A 22249-nucleotide genomic window follows, 5' to 3' on the forward strand; every position below is an offset into this window, starting at 1 on the left:
AAACACAAAGCAAGAGTATACAAAAGTAGAAAATTAAATAAAATGATAAATGAGCTACAATGTGAAAGTAACATATTATCAACCAGTCAGACAATATGGTGAATGGAAAACATTTAGAGACCCAGAGTCAGACAGTTGGGACACAAACCAGCTGTGTGGCCTCAGGCAAGTATGCAACTTCTCTGAGTTTAGTCTTCTTCCAATACTTATGAGGATATTAATACCAATTTAACAGAAGAATTAACAGGCTTAAATGAGATAAGCAAAACGCCCAGCATAGTACATGGCATACTGGATGCACTCATAAAACAGAGGCTTCCTTCCACTTCTGGAAAATGGAGAAGGACTGTAAATTCTTCAAGAGCCTTTCAATATAGATGTGGAGACAACATGAGAACATTTGAAACAAGGAGAACAATTATGCACTAAACAGTGTGGCAATGATCACAAGCACGATAGGAATTCAGACAAAGGGAGAACTGAGTGCACAGAACTACTCCACCAGTGAAACATTTGTCAAATTGTTGGGTCTTACATACTGGGTGTCTGGGATAACTAACAGAAGCAAACTGTGGAAAGAGAATGTTGAAAGGGGGTGGGTGAGGTAAGGGATGCTCGAGCAGACACAAAAACTGGTAGGGACACTGAATAAAATTAAGCAAAAGTGACAAATGAAACTCTTCAACTGACCTATAGTCTATGGAAAAAGCAATTCATGCTCATAATAGATACAACAAAATATAATTAGAATGACTAAGAAGGATTACAGTATGAGTATGTGCTGAATAAATACTAATAGATAACAATAATGATTTATTATTTTGTAAATTAAGAAAAATATCCATGAATAAAAACCATTTGGTCATATATTCCAAAAAAGAAATAACCCCAATATTAATTTGCAAAACTATTAGTAGATAGAACATCAAGAAGGCTCACTTTTTTCTATTGACAATGATAACGTAATCACTCTGGTTTGCCTGACCTGCTCTTATGGCTTTTTCTTTAATATCATAACAGCTTAAATCTGGCAGGAGAGCATTGCTGGTCTTCATTTGGCTTGTCTAAATTCTAGGGCTTTCATTTCCTACATATACTTATGATTGATAATTATTTTAATTCATGTTTTTTAAGAAAACAAATAAGAGAACAATGAAACAATTTATCTTAATGGTGAAAGAATATGAGGCCTGCTTTTCCTTCCCTAATATACATCAGAAACTTTCTAAAATATTCAGCTAGAGGCAACATAAAAGTCTTTTTTGGAGGAACAAAGCTAGAGGCATAACCCTTGTAGAGTTCAGACTATACTATAAAGCTACAGTAATCAAAACAGTGTTGGATTGGCACAAAAACAGACATATAGATCAATGGAACAGAATAGAGAGCCCAGAAATAAACCCACACACCTATGGTCAATTAATATATGAATATACAGTGGAGAAAAGACAGTCTCTTCAGCAAGTGGTGTTGGGAAAGCTGGAAAGCTATATGTAAATAATGAAATTAGAATACACTCTCACACCATATACAAAAACAAACTCAGCATGGTTTAAAAGACATGACACCCTAAAACTCCTAGAAGAGAACACAGGCAAAACATTCTCTGACATAAATTGTAGCAATATTTCCTTAGAGCAGTCTCCCAAGGCAAAAGAAATAAATGCAAAAATAAACAAATGGGACCTAATCAAAATTAAAATCCTTTGCACGCAAAGGAAACCATAAAAAAAATGAAAAGACAACCTGTGGATTGGGAGAAAATATTTGCAAATGATGCAACTGACAAGGGGTTAATATCCAAAATATACAAACAGCTCATACAACTCAATATTTAAAAAAACAAACAACCCAATCAAAAAATGAGCAGAAGACTTAAATAGACATTTCCCCAAAGAAAACACAGATGGCCAACAGGCTCATGAAAAGATAAACATTGCTAATTATTAGAGAAATGCAAAACAAAACCACAATGAATTATTACCAGGACTTCCCTGGTGGTCCAGTGGTAAAGAATCTGCCTTACAATGCAGGGGATGCAGGTCCGATCCCTCAGGGAACTAAGATCCCACTTGCTTCAGGGCAACTAAGCCCGCGCAACACAACTGCTGAGCTTGAGCGCCTCAACTAGAAAGCCTGTGTGCCACAAACTACAGAGCCCACACACGCTGGAGCCCATGTGCTCAGGAACCCACGTGTCACAACTACAGAGCCCATGCATCCTGGAGCCTGTGCACCACAACCAGAGAAGAGAAAGAAAACCCACATGCCACTAGAGAGAAGCCCGTGCACCACAACGAAGAGCCTGCATGCCACAACAAAAGATCCCATGTGCCTCAACAAAGATCCTGCATGTATCTAAGACCCAGCACAGCCAAAAATTAATAAAATAAATCTTTTAAAAAATGCAATAACTATTACGTTAATATTAAAATTATTTAAAAAGTATTACCTCACACCAGTCAGAATGGCTGTCATCAAAAGGCCTACAAATAACAAATGCTGGAGAGGGTGTGGAGAAAAGGGAACCCTCCTACACTGTTGGTGGGAATGTAAATTGGTGCAGCACTATGGAAAACAGTATGGAGGTTCCTTAAAAAATGAAAAATAGAGTTGACATATGATCCAACAATCCCACTCCTGGATATATATCTGGAAAAGATGAATTCTAATTCAAAAAGATACATGCACTCCAATGTTCATAGCAGCACTATTTACAATAGCCAAGACATGGAAACAACCCAAATGCCCATCAATAGATAGGTTGCTTAAGAAGATGTGGCATATGTATACACACAACACACACACACACACACACACACACACACTAGAATATTACTCAGCCATAAAAAAGAATGAAATATTGCCATTTGCAGCATCATGGATGGACCAAGAGAATATTATACTTAGTGAAATAAGTCAGACAGAGAAAGACAAATATAAGATATCACTTATATGTGGAATCTAAAAAAAACACAAATGAATTTATATACAAAACAGAAACAGACTCACACATAGAAAGCAAACTTTTGTTTACCAAAAGGTAAAGGGAGGGAGGAGGGATAAACCAGGACTATCAGGTTAACAGATACAAACTACTATACATAAAATAAATAAGCAACAAGGATTTATTGTATAGCACAGAACTATATCCAATATCTTGTAATAAACTATAATGGAAAACAATCTAATACATATATTTTTAGTTATCTATATCTGAATCACTTTGCTGTACACCTGAAACTAACACAATATTGTAAATCAACCATACTTCAATTGAAAAAGGGGAAAGGTCTTGAATAAATAACGTGAGCTTTCATACTAGGAAACTAGGAAAAAAAGAGCAACATAAAACCAAAGAACACAAAACAAAAACAAAAAAGTTCTTTTTGGTTTGCTTCTTGTCTTATTAACCAAGTAATATATGTTCATTGGAAAAAACCTAGGAAACCTTATCAACAAAAATTTTTAAATGAAAAATAAAATTCACCTATATTTCTACCACCTTAATACTTTTTGCATTAAAAAATTTTTTTACTAATTATTATTTATTTATTTGCCACACTGTGCAGCTTGTGGGATCCTAGTTCTCAGACCAGGGATCAAACCCAAGCTTCCACTCCCATCCCCTGCTGGCAATGGAAGCTCAGAGCCCTAACTACTGGACCACCAAGGAATTCCCCACTTTTTACATTTTTATATTTCCTTCATGTCTTTTTTCCCTATGCATATGTGAACATATTTTCAATAGACAGAGTTTTAAAATCTAGGCTTTTCACTAAATATATTCTAACTGTCTTTTCATATCATTAAATTTTTTGTACCTGTAATATTGTTTAAAATGTTTATAGCACATGCCTTCTGCAATGTTCTTTCACCATATCTTCACTATATTCCAACAAGTCAAGGCAATTTTATGCAGTCTTACTTTTTACAGTTATATATTATAAATTTAAAGCTTACATTTATGTGCATTTTTGAGCCATCTGCAATTCCATCACCCTTTCTTAAATTCTAGTCTACTCCTTAGATTGTGTTTCTCCTTCCTTTTCTCCCTCTCTCTCCCTACTGCACCTCCCTTGTGGAGATTGTGGGCTAATGGGAGAAATAAGCAAGGTCCATAAATAACTGTAATCAGTACCACAAGCAAATAAAAGGACTTTGGATTTCAAAAGAGAATTCCTCCATCAGTTTGCAAATATGCCTACACATCTGAAAGCAAAGGAATGAAAAGACCCTTCTCAACACTTTGCTTTTTTTCTTTTGAGAGGAGCAAAGAGGAAAAAAAGGTGCATCTTCTTCTCTCTTTTTATAGTTGAAAAAAAAAATCAAGAATGGACAGGAGAGGACCTTCAAGGTGGAGGAGAGGTAAGAAGTGGAGATCAGCTTTCTCCCCACAAATACATAAAAAATACATCTACATGTGGAACAATTCCTACAGAACACCTACTGAACGCTGGCAGAAGACCTCAGACTTCCCAAAAGGCAAGAAACTCCCCACATACCTGGTTAGGACAAAAGGAAAAAGAAAAAACAGAGACAAAAGAATAGGGACAGGACCTGCACCTCTGGGAGGGAGCTGGGAAGGAGGAAAGGTTTCCACACACTAGGAAGTCCCTTTGTGGGCGGAGACTGCGGGTGGCGAAGGGGGAAGCTTCGGAGTCACGGAGGAGAGTGCAACAACAGGGGTGCAGAGGGCAAAGCGGAGAGATTCCTGCACAGAGGATCAGTGCCAACCAGGACTCACCAGCCCGAGAGGCTTGTCTGCTCACCTGCCGGGGCAGGCAGGGGCTGGGAGCTGAGGCTCGGGCTTTGGAGGTCAGATCCCAGGGAGAAGACTGGGGTTGGCTGCGTGAACACAGCCTGAAGGGGTTAGTGCACCACAGGTGGCCAGGAGGGAGTCCGGGAAAAAGTCTGGAGCTGCCGAAGAGGCAAGAGACCATTGTTTTGGGGTGCGTGAGGAGAGGGGATTCCCACTCCGTGTGCCAACAGAAGACAGAGCACTGCCTAAGTGAGCTCCAGAGACGGGCACAAGCCGTGGCTATCAGCCTGGACCCCAGAAACGGGCATGAACTGCTAACAATGCCACTGCTACCATCAAGAATCCTGTGTGCAAGTGCAGGTCACTACCCACAGCACTCTGGGAGCCTGTGCAACATGCCACTGCCAGGGTCCCATGATCCAGGGACAAATTCCCCCAGGCACACACATGGTGTGCCTCAGGGTGCTGCAATGTCACTCTGGTCTCTGCCACTGCAGGCTCGCCCCACATTCCAATTATGACTACCATACCCCTCCCTCTCCCCAACCTGAGTGAATAAGAGAGCCCTAATCAGCTGCTGCTTTAACCCCCTCCTGTCTGGGAGGGGAACAGATGCCTGAGAGCAGCCTACATGCAAAGGCGGGGCCAAAACCAAAGCTTAACCCCAGGAGTTGTGTGAACAAAGAAGAGAAAGGGAAATTTCTCCATGCAACCTCAGGAACAGCAGATTAAATCCCCACAATCAACTTGAAAATCTCTGCATTTGAAGAATACCTGATCAGACAACAAATGTTCCCAAAATTGAGGCAGTGGACTTCGGGAGCAAATGTAGACTGGGGGTTGCTTTCTGCATCTGATTGGATTGTGGTTTTACATTTATCTTAGTTTAGATTTAGTGCTTGTTATCATTGGTGGATTTGTTTATTGGTTTGTTTGTTCTCTTCCTGTTATTAACAATTATTTTTTAAAAAATTTTAATTTTTATTTTGTTTTTAAAATTTTATTATTATTTTTTATTTTTTAATGTTTTTTTCCTTTTTTCTCTTTTTGTGACTGTATGTGTATGTTTCTTTGTGATCTTGTCTGTTTATGTTTGCTTTTACCATTTCTCCTAGGGTTCTCTGTTCATTTCTTTTTTTTTAGCTATTTGTTTCTTTTTTTTTTTTATAACTGTGTGTGTGTGTGTATGTTTCTTTGTGTGATGTTTCTTTGTTAAGTATCACTATTACCATTTGGTTTGGGGTTGTATCTATTTATTTTTATTTCTTCCTTCATTTTATTCTAAGCTGTGTGGCTGGCAGGGTCTTGGTGCTCTGGCTGGGTGTCGGACCTGAGCCTCTGAGGTGGGAAAGCCGAGTCAAGGACACTGGACCACCAGAAACCTCCTGGCCCCATGTAATATCAAGCAGCGACAGCGCCCCCAGAGATCTCCATCTCAACACTAAGACCCAGCTCCACCCAATGGCAAGCAAGCTACAGAGCTGGATGCCCCATGCCAAACAACTAGCAAGACAGGAACACAACCCCATCCATTAGCAGAGAGGCTGCCTAAAGTTACACTAAGTTCACAAACACGCCCAAACACACCACCAGACGTGGCCCTGCCCACCAGAAGGACAAGATCCAGCCCCATCCACCAGAACACAGGCACCAGTCCCCTATATGAGCCACTAAACCAACCTCACCTACTGGGGGAAGACACCAAAAATAATAGGAACTACGAACCTGCAGCCTGTGAAAAGGAGACCCCAAACACAGTAGGTTAAACAAAATGAAAAAACAGAAATATGCAGCAGATGAAGGAGCAAGGTAAAAACTCACCACACCAAACAAATGAAGAGGAAATAGGCAGTCTAACCTGAGAAAGAATTCAGAGTAATGACAGTAAAGATGATCCAAAATCTCAGAAATAGAATGGAAAAACTAAGAAATGTTTAACAAGGACCTAGAAGAACTGGAGAGCAAACAAACAATGATGAATAACACAATAAATGAAATTAAAAATACTCTAGAAGGAATCAATAGTAGAATAACTGAGGCAGAAGAACAGATAAGTGACCTTGAAGATAAAATAGAGGATATAACTGCCATAGGGCAGAATAAAGAAAAAAGAATGAAAAAAATTGAGGACAGTCTCAGAGACCTCGGGGACAACATTAAATGCACCAACATTGGAATTATAGGGGTCCAAGAAGAAGAAGAGAAAAATAAAGGGTCTGAGAAAATATTTGAAGAAATTATAGTTGAAAACTTCCCTAACATGGGAAAGCAAATAGTCAATCAAGTCCAGGAAGCACAGAGAGTCCCATACAGGAAAAGTCCAAGGAGAAGCACTCCAAGACACATATTAATCAAACTATCAAAAATTAAATACAAAGAAAAAATATTAAAAGCAGCAAGAGAAAAGCAACAAATAACATAAAGGTGAATCCCCAAAGGTTAGCAGCTGATCTTTCAGCAGAAACTCTGCAAGCCAGAAGGAAGTGGAAGGACATTTTTAAAGTGATGAAAGGGAATAACCTACAACCAAGATTACTCTACCCAGCAGGATCTCATTCAGATTCAACAGAGAAATTAAAACCTTACAGAAAGCAAAAGCTATGAGAATTCAGCACTACCAAACCACCTTTACAACAAATGCTAAAGGAACTTCTCTAGGCAGGAAACACAAGAGAAGGAAAAGACCTACAATAAAAAACCCAAAACAATTAAGAAAATGGTACTAGGAACATATATATCAATAATTACCTTAAATGTAAATGGATTAAATGTTCCAACGAAAAGACACAGGCTCACCGAATGGATACAAAACCAAGAAATGTATATACGCTGTCTACAGGAGACCCACTTCACACATAGGGACACATACAGACTGAAAGAGAGGGGATGGAAAAAGACATTCCATGCAAATGGAAATCAAAAGAAAGCTGGAGTAGCAATACACATATCAGACAAAATAGACTTTAAAATAAAGACTATTACAAGAGACAAAGGACACTACATAATGATCAAGGTATCAATCCAAGAAGAAGATATAACAATTGTAAATATTTATGCACCCAACACAGGAGCACCTCGATACAGAAGGCAAATGCTAGCAGGCATAAAAGGGGAAATCGACAGTAACACCATCATAGTAGGGGACTTTAACATCCCACTTTCACCAACGGACAGATCATCCAAAATGAAAATAAATAAGGAAACACAAGCTTTAAATGACACGTTAGACCAGGTGGACTTAATTGATATTTATGGGACATTCCAACCAAAAACAACAGAATACACTTTCTTCTCAAGTGCTCATGTAACATTCTCCAGGATAGATCATATCTTGGGTCACAAATCAAGCCTCAGTAAATTTAAGAAAACTGAAATTGTATCAAGTGTCTTTTCAGACCACAACACTATGAGATTAGATATCAATTACAGGAAAAAAAAAAAACTGTAAAAAATACAAACACATAGAGGCTAAACAATACACTACTTAAAAACCAAGAGATCACTGAAGAAATCAAAGAGGAATTCAAAAAATACCTAGAAACAAATGGCAATGAAAACACGATGAACCAAAACCTGTGGGATGTAGCAAAAGCAGTTCTAAGAGGGAAATTTATAGTAATAAAATCCTACCTCAAGAAACAAGAAACATCGCAAATAAACAACCTAATCTCACACCTAGAGCAATTAGAGAAAGAAGAACAAAAAAAACCTCAAAGTTAGCAGAAGGAAAGAAATAATAAAGATCAGACCAGAAATAAATGAAAAAGAAATGAAGGAAACAATAGCAAAGATCAACAAAACTAAAAGCTAGTTCTTTGAGAAGATAAACAAAATTGATAAACCATTAGCCAGACTCATCAAGAAAAAAAGAGAGAAGACTCAAATCAACAGAATTAGAAATGAAAAAGGAGAAGTAAAAACTGACATTGCAGAAATACAAAGGATCATGAGAGACTACTACAAGCAACTATATGCCAATAAAACGGACAACCTGGAAGAAATGAACAAATTCTTAGAAAAGTACAACTGTCCAAGAATGAACCAGGAAGAAACAGAAAATATAAACAGACAAATAAGAAGAACTGAAAATGAAACTGTGATTTTAAATCTTCCAACAAACAAAAGCCCGGGACCAGATGGCTTCACAGGCAAATTCTATCAAACATTTAGAGAAGAGCTAACACTTATCCTTCTCAAACTCTTTCAAAATATAGCAGAGGGAGGAACACTTCCAAACGCATTCTACAAGGCCACCATCACCCTGATACCAAAACCAGACAAAGATGTCACAAAGAAAGTAAACTACAGGCCAATATCACTGATGAACACAGATGCAAAAATTCTCAACAAAATACTAGCAAACAGAATCCAACAGCACATTAAAAGGATCATACATCATGATCAAGTGGGGTTTATTCCAGGAATGCAAGGATTCTTCAATGTACACAAATCAATCAATGTGATACACCATATTAACAAACTGAAGGACAAAAACCATATGATAATCTCAATAGATGCAGAAAAAATTTTCAACAAAATTCAACACCCATTTATGATAAAAACCCTCCAGAGACTAGGCATAGAGGAAACTTACCTCAACATAGTAAAGGCCATATATGACAAACCCACAGCCAACATTGCTCTCAGTGGTGGAAAACTAAAACCAATTCCTCTAAGATCAGGAACAACACAAGGTTGTGACTCTCACCACTATTATTCAACATAGTTTTGGAAGTTTTAGCCACAGCAATCAGAGAAGAAAAAGAAGTAAAAGGAATCCAAATTGGAAGAGAAGAAGTAAAACTGTCACTGTCTGCAGATGACATGATACTATGCATAAAGAATCCTAAAGATACTACCAGAAAACTCCTAGAGCTAATCAATGAATTTGGTAAAGTAGCAGTATACAGAATTAGCATAGAAATCTCTTGCATTCCTATACACTAACAACGAAAGATCAGAAAGAGGATTAAGGAAACACTCACATTTACCATTGCAACAAAAAGAATAAAATACTTAGCACTAAATCTACCTAAGGAGACAAAACACCTGTATGCAAAAAAGTATAAGATACTGATGAAAGAAATCGAATATGATACAAACAGATGGAGAGATACACCATGTTCTTGGATCAGAAGAATCAACATTGTGAAAATGACTCTACTACCCAATGCAATCTACAGATTCAATGCAATCCGTATCAAACTACCAATGGCATTTTCACAGAACTAGAACAAAAAATTTTACAACTTGTATGGGATACAAAAGATCCCGAAAAGTCATAGCAATTTTGAGAAAGAAAAACAGAGCTGGAGGAATCAGGTTCCCTGACTTCAGACTATACTACAGAGCTACAGTAATCAGGACAGTATGGTACTGGCACAAAAACAGAAATATAGATCAACGGAACAGGATAGAAAGCCCAGAGATAAACCCATGCACATCTGGTCACCTTGTCTTTGATAAAGGAGGCAAGAATATACAATGGAGAAAAGACAGCATCTTCAGTAAGTGGTGCTGGGAAAACTGGACAGCTACATTTAAAAGAATGAAATTAGAACACTCCCTAACACCATACCCAAAAATAAACTCTAAATGGATTAAAGACCTAAATGTAAGGCCAGACACTATAAAACTCTTAGAAGAAAACATAGGCAGAATATTCTATGACATAAATCACAGCAAAATCCTTTCTGACACACCTCCTAGAGAAATGGAAATAAAAACAAAAATAAACAAATGGGACCTAATGAAACTTAAAAGCTCTTGCACAGCCGAGGAAACCATAAACAAGATGAGAAGACAACCCTCAGAATGGGAGAAAATAGTTGCAAATGAAATAATGGACAAAGGATTAATCTTCAAAACATACAAGCAGCTCATGCAACTGAAAATCAAAACAACAAAGAACCCAATCCAAAACCGGGCAGAAGACCTAAATAGACATTTCTCCAAAGAAGATATACAGATTTCTAACAAACACATGAAAGGATGCTCAACATCACTAATCATTAGAGAAATGCAAATCAAAAGCACAATGAAGTATCACCTTACACTGGTTAGAATGGCCATTATCAAGAAATCTACAAACAATTAATGCTGGAGAGGGTGTGGAGAAAAGGGAACCCTCTTGCACTGTTGGTGGGAATGTAAATTGATACAGGCACTATGGAGAACAATATGGAGGTCCCTTAAAAAACTAAAAATAGAACTACCATATGACCCAGCAATCCCACTACTGGGCATATACCCTGAGAAAACCATAATTCAAAAAGAGGCATGTACCACAATGTTCATTGAAGCACTATTTACAATAGCCAGGACATGGAAGCAACCTAAATGTCCATCGACAGATGAATGGATAAAGAAGATGTGGCACATATACACAATGGAATATTACTTAGCCATAAAAAGAAATGAAATTGAGTTATTTGTAGTGAGGTGGATGGACCTAGAGTCTGTCATACAGAGTGAAGTAAGTCAGAAAGAGAACAACAAATACCATATGCTAACACATATATATGGAATCTAAGAAAAAAATGGTTCTCATGAACTTACGGGCAAGACAGGAATAAAGACACAGACGTAGAGAATGGACTTGAGGACGTGGGAAGGGGGAAGGATAAGCTGGGAGGAAGTGAGACAGTGACACTGACATATATACACTACCAAATGTAAAATAGATAGCTAGTGGAAAGCAGCCACATGGCACAGAGAGATCAGCTCTGTGCTTTGTGACCACCTGGAGGGGTGGGATAGGGAGGGTGGGAGGGAGACACAAGAGGGAGGGGATATGGGGATATATGTATATGTATAGCTGATTCACTTTGTTATACAGCAGAAACTAACACAACATTGTAAAGCAATTATACTCCAATAAAAATGTTAAAAAAAATAAAAGAATGGATAGGACACCTGCTCATGTCATACAGCTGGTTGGTGGCTGTACAAAGATTAAACTCAGGACTTCTGTATCCCAGTTTTGTGCTTTCAAACTGTGTCACACAGGCTCACCCTAAAAAAAAATTACAGCCAGGATAAGTGAACTTGGGATCAAGACAAAAACTGTGGGAAGAATACTTGTCTAGTGAAGGGATGCCCTGATTTTACAAGAAACTCTACTGACCTGATATACAACAGTAAAACCTTTCCTGAGAAATGGGAGAGAATGAAAAGGACAATCCTGTATCCTTTCCTTGGATGTTTTTCTATCAAGCAGAGCTATATTCATACTTGGATTAAAATATCACACTTATGGCAAGCTGGCTTCCCCAATGGGAAATCTAGAAAGTGACTTCCTGAATGCACAAGAGGAAATATTTTGTAGGACAGAGAATGCTCCTGCTTGGGGGTCTACTTTCACATGTTGATAATGTTGAGTGGAAACAGTCTTTGAATATAATCTAATATAGCCCTTTAAATAAACCAGGAAACCTCTTAATAATACCTGTCAATCAATCATTCACCTTGTGCTTGAACGTAAGCACTTATGGAGGATGCAGGATCTGGGCTGAAGCCACGAAAAAGTAAAGTCAATACTTTCATTCATTGGACTGATTAATTAGCCCTGCAGTATACCACATTCTATGCCTTTTTAGATGTATGGCTTGGATTTAATGACCTTTTTGCCAAACTGAACAACGACATCGCACACAGACATACACACACACACACACACAGACACACACTTATACACAGTGAAAGAGAAAAATGACAAAAAGCCAATATTGCATTATTACCTTGGGAGGCATTTATTATGACACAGGAAAATGGAAAATGTGATGGACAGTCACAGAGTAAAAAACATATTTACCGCTGGAAGGGTCCTTCTTGTAGAAAAGTAGCCCAAGACTTTCCTTTTACTTAAAAGGAAATAAAGAGTTTAAAAGATTTGCTAGGCTTTTACAGGTTTCTGCCTCAGTGGCATTTGACTACACAGAGAGAGAGGGTTTATAGATTATTTAATATAGAGGGTGGAGTACTGATAATCACAGCTCAAAAAGGAAAAACACCAAAATGAAGGCAGGTGGATCAGAATCAATACTCTCATTAAATACTCAGTTACCTTTCCCCCTCTGGACTTACATTTTCCTTCACTTTCTGGGTTACCATTTTGTGTACTAAATAAAGAAAAAATAATCATGAAACAGTCCCTTGACTGTAACTGGAATCAATGTATCTAACACGTTTTCCAATAATTACTGTGCATGTGGCTTCATTACATTCACATGCCAAGAAAGGTTCAAAGGGAAAAAAAAAATGTAGGAAGCCATTCATAATTTCCTCTTCAGGATTTAACAGCCATTCCTTACTCCAGTCTTACACTCTATTTTCTAATACATCCCAAGTGATAAAACTTCAAGTATATTAAAATTCAGAGCACAGCAAACTATTCATGCTGCAAAGTGATTAATGTTTAAGTTCTTCTGTTTTGCTTTATTTTAAAAAATCATAGTCTGCATTCTCTGAAAAAGGGTTTGATTCCATATCACTATAACATTCCTTTCTAACTCTAAGGCCAGGCAGGTTACAATGCCCCTGCCCCACATTCAGGTAAGGAAACTCAATCTTTAATCATCATGAATTTACTCTATTTCTTTATTTATGTGCCTTGATGGATGTTTCTCAGTTTTCTTGTATAGATTTTCACATGTGTGATACCCAATTTGCAGATGTTCTTATGTTCTGATAAAGGTCTCTGTGTCTCTTGGCATAATTTTAGTGCCTAAATGCTTACTGCTTACTATACCTTTGGGATTGAGTCTTACTCATCTTTGTATGCTCCCCACTCTCTACTCCTCCACACATACACCTTAGAAGAACACATCGTAGGTGTTAGAATCATTTTTAAACATCATTTTCCTTTGCATTAAAATCAGGGCCACAAATTCAAAGAATACTCATTTACATTTGGTTTGAAGATTATATTAAAGATCTAATTCAAAATGTTTAAATATGTCCCTAGTTTCTAATTGAACAGGTTCACCAGGTGATGTTATGAAGAGAAAAATCTAACTTTGGTTAGTAATTCACCTAAGAAATAAGATATTTGAATTATCTTACAACTCATCAATTAGATGGGTTTGGTCAGATAGTGTTAAAATATACGACCTAATGTACAGTATTACAATGTGTAACATAAATCAGCAGGAAATAGTCACTAAAAAGTTGTTCACATCTTGTTTTTATTTCTTCAGTAAAGATCAAATACAATTCAGCTAAAATAAGACTCTATATCTTGATTGCAAATGTTAAGGTATTCTTTGTTTTTTTTTTGTTTGTTTGTTTTTGTTTTAGGCTATGTCCTTTGGTAGCTAAATGGGAAAGCCATACCATTACAATGTTTGCCAGGTTTTACTGTTAACTCTTGTTTACAGACCTGTTTCCTTTACTACTTATTAGCCTTTTGAGAAAAAGGCCCTGATCTTTATCCCATATACCTAGTAATATAAAGACAAGTACTTAGGAAACATTCAGTAAATCATTTGTTAGCTGGTTGAACACTTCTCTGTCTTAGTTTCCTCAACTAAAGTTGTAAGAAGGGGGTACAACGGTACCTACGACCAAGATGTTATGCTTATAAAGTGTTCAGAACTTCATAGGGCACGCAGCAGGTATTTATTCAGTACTGCTCCCCTGCACAACTCTGGGAAGTGTCATTCACAGTGCTCCCTGGGACTGTGCAACTCCAGACCCCACCTTCAAAGCACTGACTGCCATTAGCAGCATCATCATTACAACATCAACATTATTATTAGGCTCAAGAACAGAAAGATTTCACTTCATCTAAACTACAGAGAGGGCAGCAAAAGTGTAAGCAGGTCCTTCATGATGGAGATAACTGCGCCTACTTCTTAAAGGGAAAAAGGTCAGAATTTTGAAGAATTTGTGTGCATTTTTCTCTCTCATCATTTAATCCTTGTTTGAGGTCTTCCATGGAAATGAATTATGACTGAATCACATGATGTTAAGCTTGGAGTTTTGTCTGATTCTAACAAATACTGTAAATTAAAACCATTAGAGGCTGATGAAAGTAAGATGATGAATATCCAAGTGAAAATAAAAAATTTTAGTTTTTAAAGAAATTAATATTTTGGCATACAGAATGTCAATTATATCAGATATATCATTGGGTTTTCAAATCATTTTGTGAAAGGATCTTTTTTCTCAAAACTTTAGGAGGACATCCAGTGGGTATCTCTCTGTGTGTGTGTGTGTGTGTTTGCTTAGAGAGCCTGGACCCTATCCTCCCAGCCTTTCTCTTCTCTCTATGGCTTACCAGGGACACTGTGGTTGTCTATGGAAACCAATTTGGAACCTCTGATCCAGAGAGAGCAAAACTTCAATCTTCCAGAAGCCCTACAGAGTCACGCAGATAGTAAAGCTATTTGGATTTGTGGATGACTTAGAAATTTTGATGACCAAATCGTTCTTTCAAAAATATTCACATTTGCTAAATAAATAAGTAAATTTTATTTTAGTAAATTTGGAAATCATAAAAAAAAATCAATGAAGAAATTTCTCATAAAGTTACCACCCAGAATTAATTCCTGTTAATATTTTGATTTATTCTTAAAATATATATATATATATATATATATTCAGGTAACTTTTTCCCTTTTCACAAAATTGGGACTAAATTCCACCTTTTGATTTTTGATCTCTTTTTTTTCTAACTTAGAAGACGTATCTTACATATTTTCCTAAGTCACTGAAACTTTTTCTACAACATACTGCTTAGAAAGCTTCATTACATTCTATGGTTGGCATAGGTCACAATTAATTTATCATATATATAGGGACAGGCAAATCAAGGTTTCAACCTTTTCTCACCCAAACCTACCCTTGTCAAAACTCCTGTTATTCACTATAAGCAAAAAATTGAAACCAAAGAATCTTAAAGTTGCATGAATTTAGAACCAGGGAAACTATTAAGAGCATAGAAACTGTGCTCTTCATAGCATCAAGTTTGGGATTTGTGCTGCTCAGTCTATTTTGCAATTGAGGATTTTTTTCCAGAAATGAAATTCCTGTAAAACTGCTCTCTGAATCTCTTTAGAAAAAAAGAAAATATTCATAGCTTACAGAATTGTGGAAAACACAACATAAAATGTTTTCTGGAGGTTTTATTGCTTTAAAAAAGTAGGAAGGAAAACTAGGTAATTTTCTTTTATTAAAATATATTTAATACCTATTTAAATGTTTATTTTAAAAAGAGAATCCCAGATTACATTGTACAAATATACATAACTCACGAATGATCTCCAAAGAGTTATTAAAACACAAAATCTCCAAATGGTTTATTTTAGGACTGGGATTCATTTAGCCCCTTATTTCCTTTCTTCACTGAGGAAACTATGGTTATGTGGACTTTGTTCTTGAATGTCAATTTTAACAGTGTTTCTATCCTTTACTTAGCAAGAATTGGGTCTTCATTAATATTTAATAATAAGAAGAACTTTAAAAATACACTTGCCTTTCTCTTTATTTACTTTAATTTTGGGGAGCCCAATCAAGTTTTCACTACAAGAGGGAAGTGGTTTTGCTCATTCCTTAAGATGACTTTGGAGTCAGGCGGACTTGAGTTCAGAATCTAGTTCCATCTATTATCAGTTAGATAATCTTCAGTAAGTATTAAACTGTTGTATGGTAATAAACCTTAGATGAGCTATGCATAAAATAGGGATACTATTACCTTCTTCAAAGCGTGCTGGTGTATGTATGCAACAACTTTAGGGCACTGCTTGGCATCTAGGAATGGTACCGAAACAAACATAAACCAACAATGCAACAACAACTAACATTAATGTCAAATGTGTTTTGAAAGAAATTTCAAAGAGGTTTTTTAACCTGAATTTGGTCCAAAAAGTAGATTAATGTGCCTCATCATCTCTATTTATTAATGTAAAGATTATTATATTTGGCTCATCAAATGAAACATCTATCTTTAGAGAAGAAAGATAGGATTGAATACTGATTCAAAACCATCCATGTCAACACACACATTAATAGTTGAGGCCAATTAGCTAGAAGCCATTGTGGTCATATCACAAAAACAAAGACATGCTGAAAACAGTGGTGCTATTGATGTATTCCATCTAAGTGTTACATGTGTTAATATTCTATTTAAATTTGGCCCTTTCTCCTTGTAAAAACAGAAGTTCCTTTTGGATAGGAACCAGGGATAACAATTGGAAGTCTATGAATGCTTTCTATTTTAAGGAACTTCAATTAGGCTTTTGTGGTATTAGTGATGATGGTAATGATGCACATGTAGGAACTATTTATTCATCCCCCCACCCTCCACAACCCTCATCAAAAGTTCTTGGTTTATTTAGTTGTGTCCACATACAGATACACATCCACGGATCGTATGTGAAATGAAGGACTTGGTGAGGATAACCAAGTGACCTAAATTCCCTTAGCGCCTGAGTTAGGATTTAGAGTGAAGGTCAGATCATGTCATAATTCTCTGGCTCTGATTCACATTACTGATGGATCATTTGGTTGTGTGGGGCCACATCTCATAAAACAAATAAATTCTGAAGTAAAGAAACCTCGATTTGAGTTGTATACTTTTCACTTAGTGGTTAGGTGATGCTGCATACAGGTAGACAATCTGAACTTTATCCTGAGGCTGATTATAAATGATATAACATAAATTAACATAATATAATACAATGTAACATAATATGTAATATCTTCTCTATCTATATGCTTGTGAAATTTAAAGTATCAGAAGTCCTTGCTAACTTGTAAAATAAAGTATTGAACACATTAATTCTTGTGAAAAATGCCTTTGCTTACTAATTATGAAAGAAATAAAACAAATAATTGATGGTGCATAGAGGAAACACCTGAAGCTACAAATTGTCTGGTTGAAACGTAATTGTGATTGCCCCCAAATCAGATCAACAGCATTAAATTTCATACAGATAGCTCATTTTTATCAAATGCTCATCCGCTGGGTTAAATTCATTTCAGCTTCCATATTAATGAAACCTGAGTGTTTCTCTAAAGAACAAAATCCATGCTTAACTGGGAAATAACATGGTATAGTGGAATGAAAATGGGCTAAAAAAAAAAAAAGAAAAGAAAAGAAAATGGGCTAAACAGCGGTCAGAATTCCAACTGTCTCAAGGGCCAAAGAGTTAATGTGAATCCACTGGTGGGGAAGGGGCTTGGGGTGTTGGTGTGGCACATGCTGAAAAGCACAATACCCACCCAGAGGAATATCTATCACTCAACTCCAGATGTGTCTACCATGAAGACATGTGGGCCTAGTGATGCCAGATTTTCTTATTGTCTAAGAGAAGGGAGATACTCAGATATTTTTTGAAATGTCAAAATTATAAAATTTTGGACAAAAGAGTGTTTTTAAAAATATTGTGCTGGAAACATATTTTTGCTTACAAACACCTGACATATGTTTACAAACACTTCCCTGAGCTGGGTCCAGTCCACAAAGCTTCAGGTTTTAACCACTGTGCTATAAAATCAGATAGCTCTTACTTCAGTCTTAGCTCTAAACTCACTAACTGAATGGCTTTGGCTAAGAATTTAACCTACCCAAGCTTCACTTTCCTCTTGCAAAGTGGGAAGAACAATGCCTCTGTTTGTGAGGACTGAAAAAATGGACATGGATGAAAACAGTATAATAAATACACAATAGGTACTCAAAGAATTTAGCTCTTTTTCTGGATAACTTTGAAAAGTAAGTTGTAAAAGTAAGTTTTCTTTTTATTCTTGTTATATTCAGACCATGTCAGATATTCTTGTTATTAAGAGGGTCAAGGCTGTCTCATTTGTTCCTGGAATAAACTGGTTTACTTGAATTATAAAGGAAACTCGATACTACAGATGTCCTCAATTCTTCTAAAGAATAGAGTCAGCATCAAGTCTGAAAAAAATTTTCAGATTGACCCAACAGAGAGTGCTTCTTTGCAAAATGACTGTCTCCTGAACAAAATGCTTTTCTACTATTTCATCAGTTACCCTCTGTCATAAAGATCCTTTCGTTAGAAAAACAACATTTGAGGAAATCAAGAATGTGGTTAGCAGTGGCACCATGTGAAATGAGAACAGATCAATTCCGCTTAGATTACAGTTGACTATACAACCAAAGATCAAAGTAAGATGTTTCAAAGCAAGAAGATTATACAAAATAAATTTAGACAGTTAATGTTTTCAAGCCCTACAAATGTTAGTGAAAGTGCAGAAAGCAAATAGCCAGGGACTGGCTAGAAATATTAATCTTGTCTCTTTACTACCTTCCAGGGGTGTTGGCTAAGCCATTTAGGTTTGATTTCAAAACTGTAAATAGAGTGAAAAGAGAAAAATATAAAATAATACACCACACTTAAAAGAGATTGGACCATGTGTGTAGCTAAACCTGTCCAGATGAGAGCATTCATGTGAATTGGGCATGTTTAAGCACGCATTTAGAGATTGGGCTCTTTTCAATCTATAGAGAAAAAAACCTGAAGGTCTACACTGGTAGAAGAATCAATTTCCCTTGTTGCAGGCTGATATTTTCCTCTCTCTTGTTTCAGAGGGTGCCACTGAACCCTGTGGAGCCTCGAATGTGGACAATCTAGCTAAGAAGAGAGCAAGATGGCTAAAATGCTCCTTTTATGTAAAATTAACTAGGGGTAAGGGGGTCCTTGTTAATTCATTTTTTAAAAGCTAGGGTTTATTTTTAATGATTGCTAATGTTTCAGGCATCTAGCTCAAAATACTATAAATTCTAAACTTTGTAGGTACTTTTATTAAATGAAGTGCTTTTAAAATAAAACTAAGTCAAAATTCAAATGTTCTCCTTACTACAACAAAGAATCATATATTCTCTGAAATACAAATTCCCCTTTATGGTTAATTAGCAACCACTTAAATTCCTACTTAACAGATGCAGGAGACAAAGACTAAGCCTGTGGAGTAGGAGGAATTCCTTCCTTGGGGTCTAGGTAACCCTAGCAGAGCAGACAATGGAGAAACTCCAGTAATTCCAGAGTTCCCATTTTCACAATCTGAATTATCTAAGAAATTCGTAAGAAAGCAAGTTTGGGATCTATAATATCTTCAAAACACTTAAGTCCCTTTCTCTGTCTCCTTAGTGCCAATTAGCAGAATTACCATCTTGAGGATTCTCATGTGAATTCAGTGTGTTTATTTTTAATATAAACTCTCCATATTGGTTATTGTTATACATAAAATTATTGTCTTGCTATTCTTTTAATGGCTTGCTGGTAGAATGACACAATATCCTAGACTTTACAGACTGGGACTCAATATTCTGTCTAGCTGTTTTCATCAGTATAATTGCATCTAAAAAAACAATTTTTGTTTTGGAAAATATGTTCAAATTAGGTATATCTGACCTATGAAGAATTTACAGGCCTTAAATATGGGTCAGTTAGGACTAGATAAGCCATTCATTTTTGGAAGGTACCTCTCCATGAAATGCTTATTTTTGGAAGGTACCTCTCTCCAAGAATGCTGCACAAGAAAAAGCCAGATAAGGCATGTGGGTGAGAAACACTTGCTTGGTTTACATTTTCATTGTGGTTATACTGGGTAGCATTTTCCAAGGAAACATTTCCAGTTTGGATCAGAAGGCAGGTTGACAATATCACCCTCTTTTCTGAAGCACATGCTCACAAGGCTCTTTTAGAGTCATAATGACCTCAGCAAAATTTCCTTCTTGAAAATGATACCAATAAATTGTTTTCTGACCAGACAGTGTCAGCTAAACTTAGTCAGATTTGGTTTTCCATCTATATTTTAACCGCAGTTGACTCTAGAATTTCAAGCAGTGCAGTGAGTGATCTTGATTTAGATGCCAAACAAAGACAGGGAACAAAGACTTTTTCCTCATACTTAAATTTCAATGTATCAGCAGGTTAGGCACCTATAGAGATGGCTGTTCCCAATGTTTTGAAGATATTTCTTTGTATTTACCAAGCATACCCCTTCTCTTCCAGGTCACTCTTTTTATATTTGATTTCAAAACTTTCATGAAATCAGCTCGGTGCTTTGTGACCACCTAGAGGGGTAGGATAGGGAGGGTGGGAGGGAGGGAGACGCAAGAGGGAAGAGATATGGGAACATACGTATATGTATAACTGATTCACTTTGTTGTAAAGCAGAAACTAACACACCATTGTAAAACAGTTATACTCCAATAAAGATGTTAGAAAAATAAAAATAAAATAAATATAGAGTGAAATTAAAAAAAAAAAACTTTCATGAAAGCAAGATTTTTCCTCAATTTATCTTCTGAGTAAGGTTATTGTCTCCATTACTGTTTAAGCCTCATTCTTGGATATAGATATGAAGGAATGATTTGTTTATGATTAGAGAATTTAGTAAAGTGGATTTCTAGAATAGCAAAATAGCTTTGAGTGTGTATCATATAATTTGATGCTAGTAATTAAATTACTAATTTATTTTAATAAGTTGTAGTGAATCCAAAGGTATTCCCTTAATGGTCTCATTATTTCTGACTTGCAATTCAGTTTTGAAAGGGAATAAATGGAGCCACAGAAATATTCACAGCCTTTCTTATTTATGTCATAGTATGTAGTGAACAATTTTTAATGATGGATTTTTTAAATATTGTGATTTGTCACTTAAGAATTTGGCTTTCCTTTATCAACATCCTAAAATCCTGAGAATATCACATATATGAATACAATCCATTTTGTTTTCACAGCCAAAGTACAAGAAAAAGAGTCACAGTCTGAAGACCTGCTAGAAAAGCTCGTCTACGATCTTAGGCCAGAGGTCCTTCAGGGGAGCACCTGTTTATTCGTTCAGTCAACCACTGTTTATTGAACACACATGTGGTTCCAAGGCTTTCATTATTAATTGACAGTTTCATTTTCTGCCCTCACAGAGTTTACAATCTAGTGAAGGGCAGGGAAAATCAAGTGAGCAAATAAATAGCTCTATAATTACAACTTTGATAAATGCTATAAAGGAAACAGAGGGTACGGAGAGTAATAGTGGAGATATACTTAAGGAAACCTCTCCAAGGAGTTATGTTTAAAGCTCAAACTTAAGCATAAGAAGAATCCAACCATTCATATTTTAAAAAGGGAAGAGTCAGATGACTGGGCTTTCGTTTAAAAACTATATACCAGTTTAAAAAACATACATATGCCAAAAATATATCTTAGTTTAGTCTGAGAAGTCATGTGACAGCTAAGGTATATTGTTTAAATGTTTTTATGAAGAATTTAAGTTGGTCATTGAGGTTAAGACTACAGGATGCCATTGTTATACTGAGGAAAAATAACATGAATCTGGAAGAGATTTGTTTTTGTTTTTTTAATTGCCACTTATGCATGCGCCTGGTGAAATTCCTAGCAATTCAAACAGGGATTTCACTGACTTGAGCTTAAGACTCATTCATTATCAGCAGACAAGAGATGACCGAGGTTAATTTAATACCCACTGTGAGATGCAGTGGCAGGTCAGAATAACAGA

The 22249-nt window shown here is 36.4% G+C and overlaps 1 protein-coding gene across 2 annotated transcripts in view; it reads right to left on the bottom strand.

Annotated features, from left to right (window-relative positions):
* The window catches only part of JAKMIP2 (janus kinase and microtubule interacting protein 2), a 169504-nt gene that overhangs the window by 141403 nt on the left and 5852 nt on the right, over positions 1-22249 (bottom strand). The gene's annotated exons all lie outside the window — the stretch shown is intronic.

This window comes from Kogia breviceps, chromosome 4 (assembly GCF_026419965.1).
Source record: "Kogia breviceps isolate mKogBre1 chromosome 4, mKogBre1 haplotype 1, whole genome shotgun sequence".
In the NCBI taxonomy this organism is placed as follows: domain Eukaryota; kingdom Metazoa; phylum Chordata; class Mammalia; order Artiodactyla; family Physeteridae; genus Kogia; species Kogia breviceps.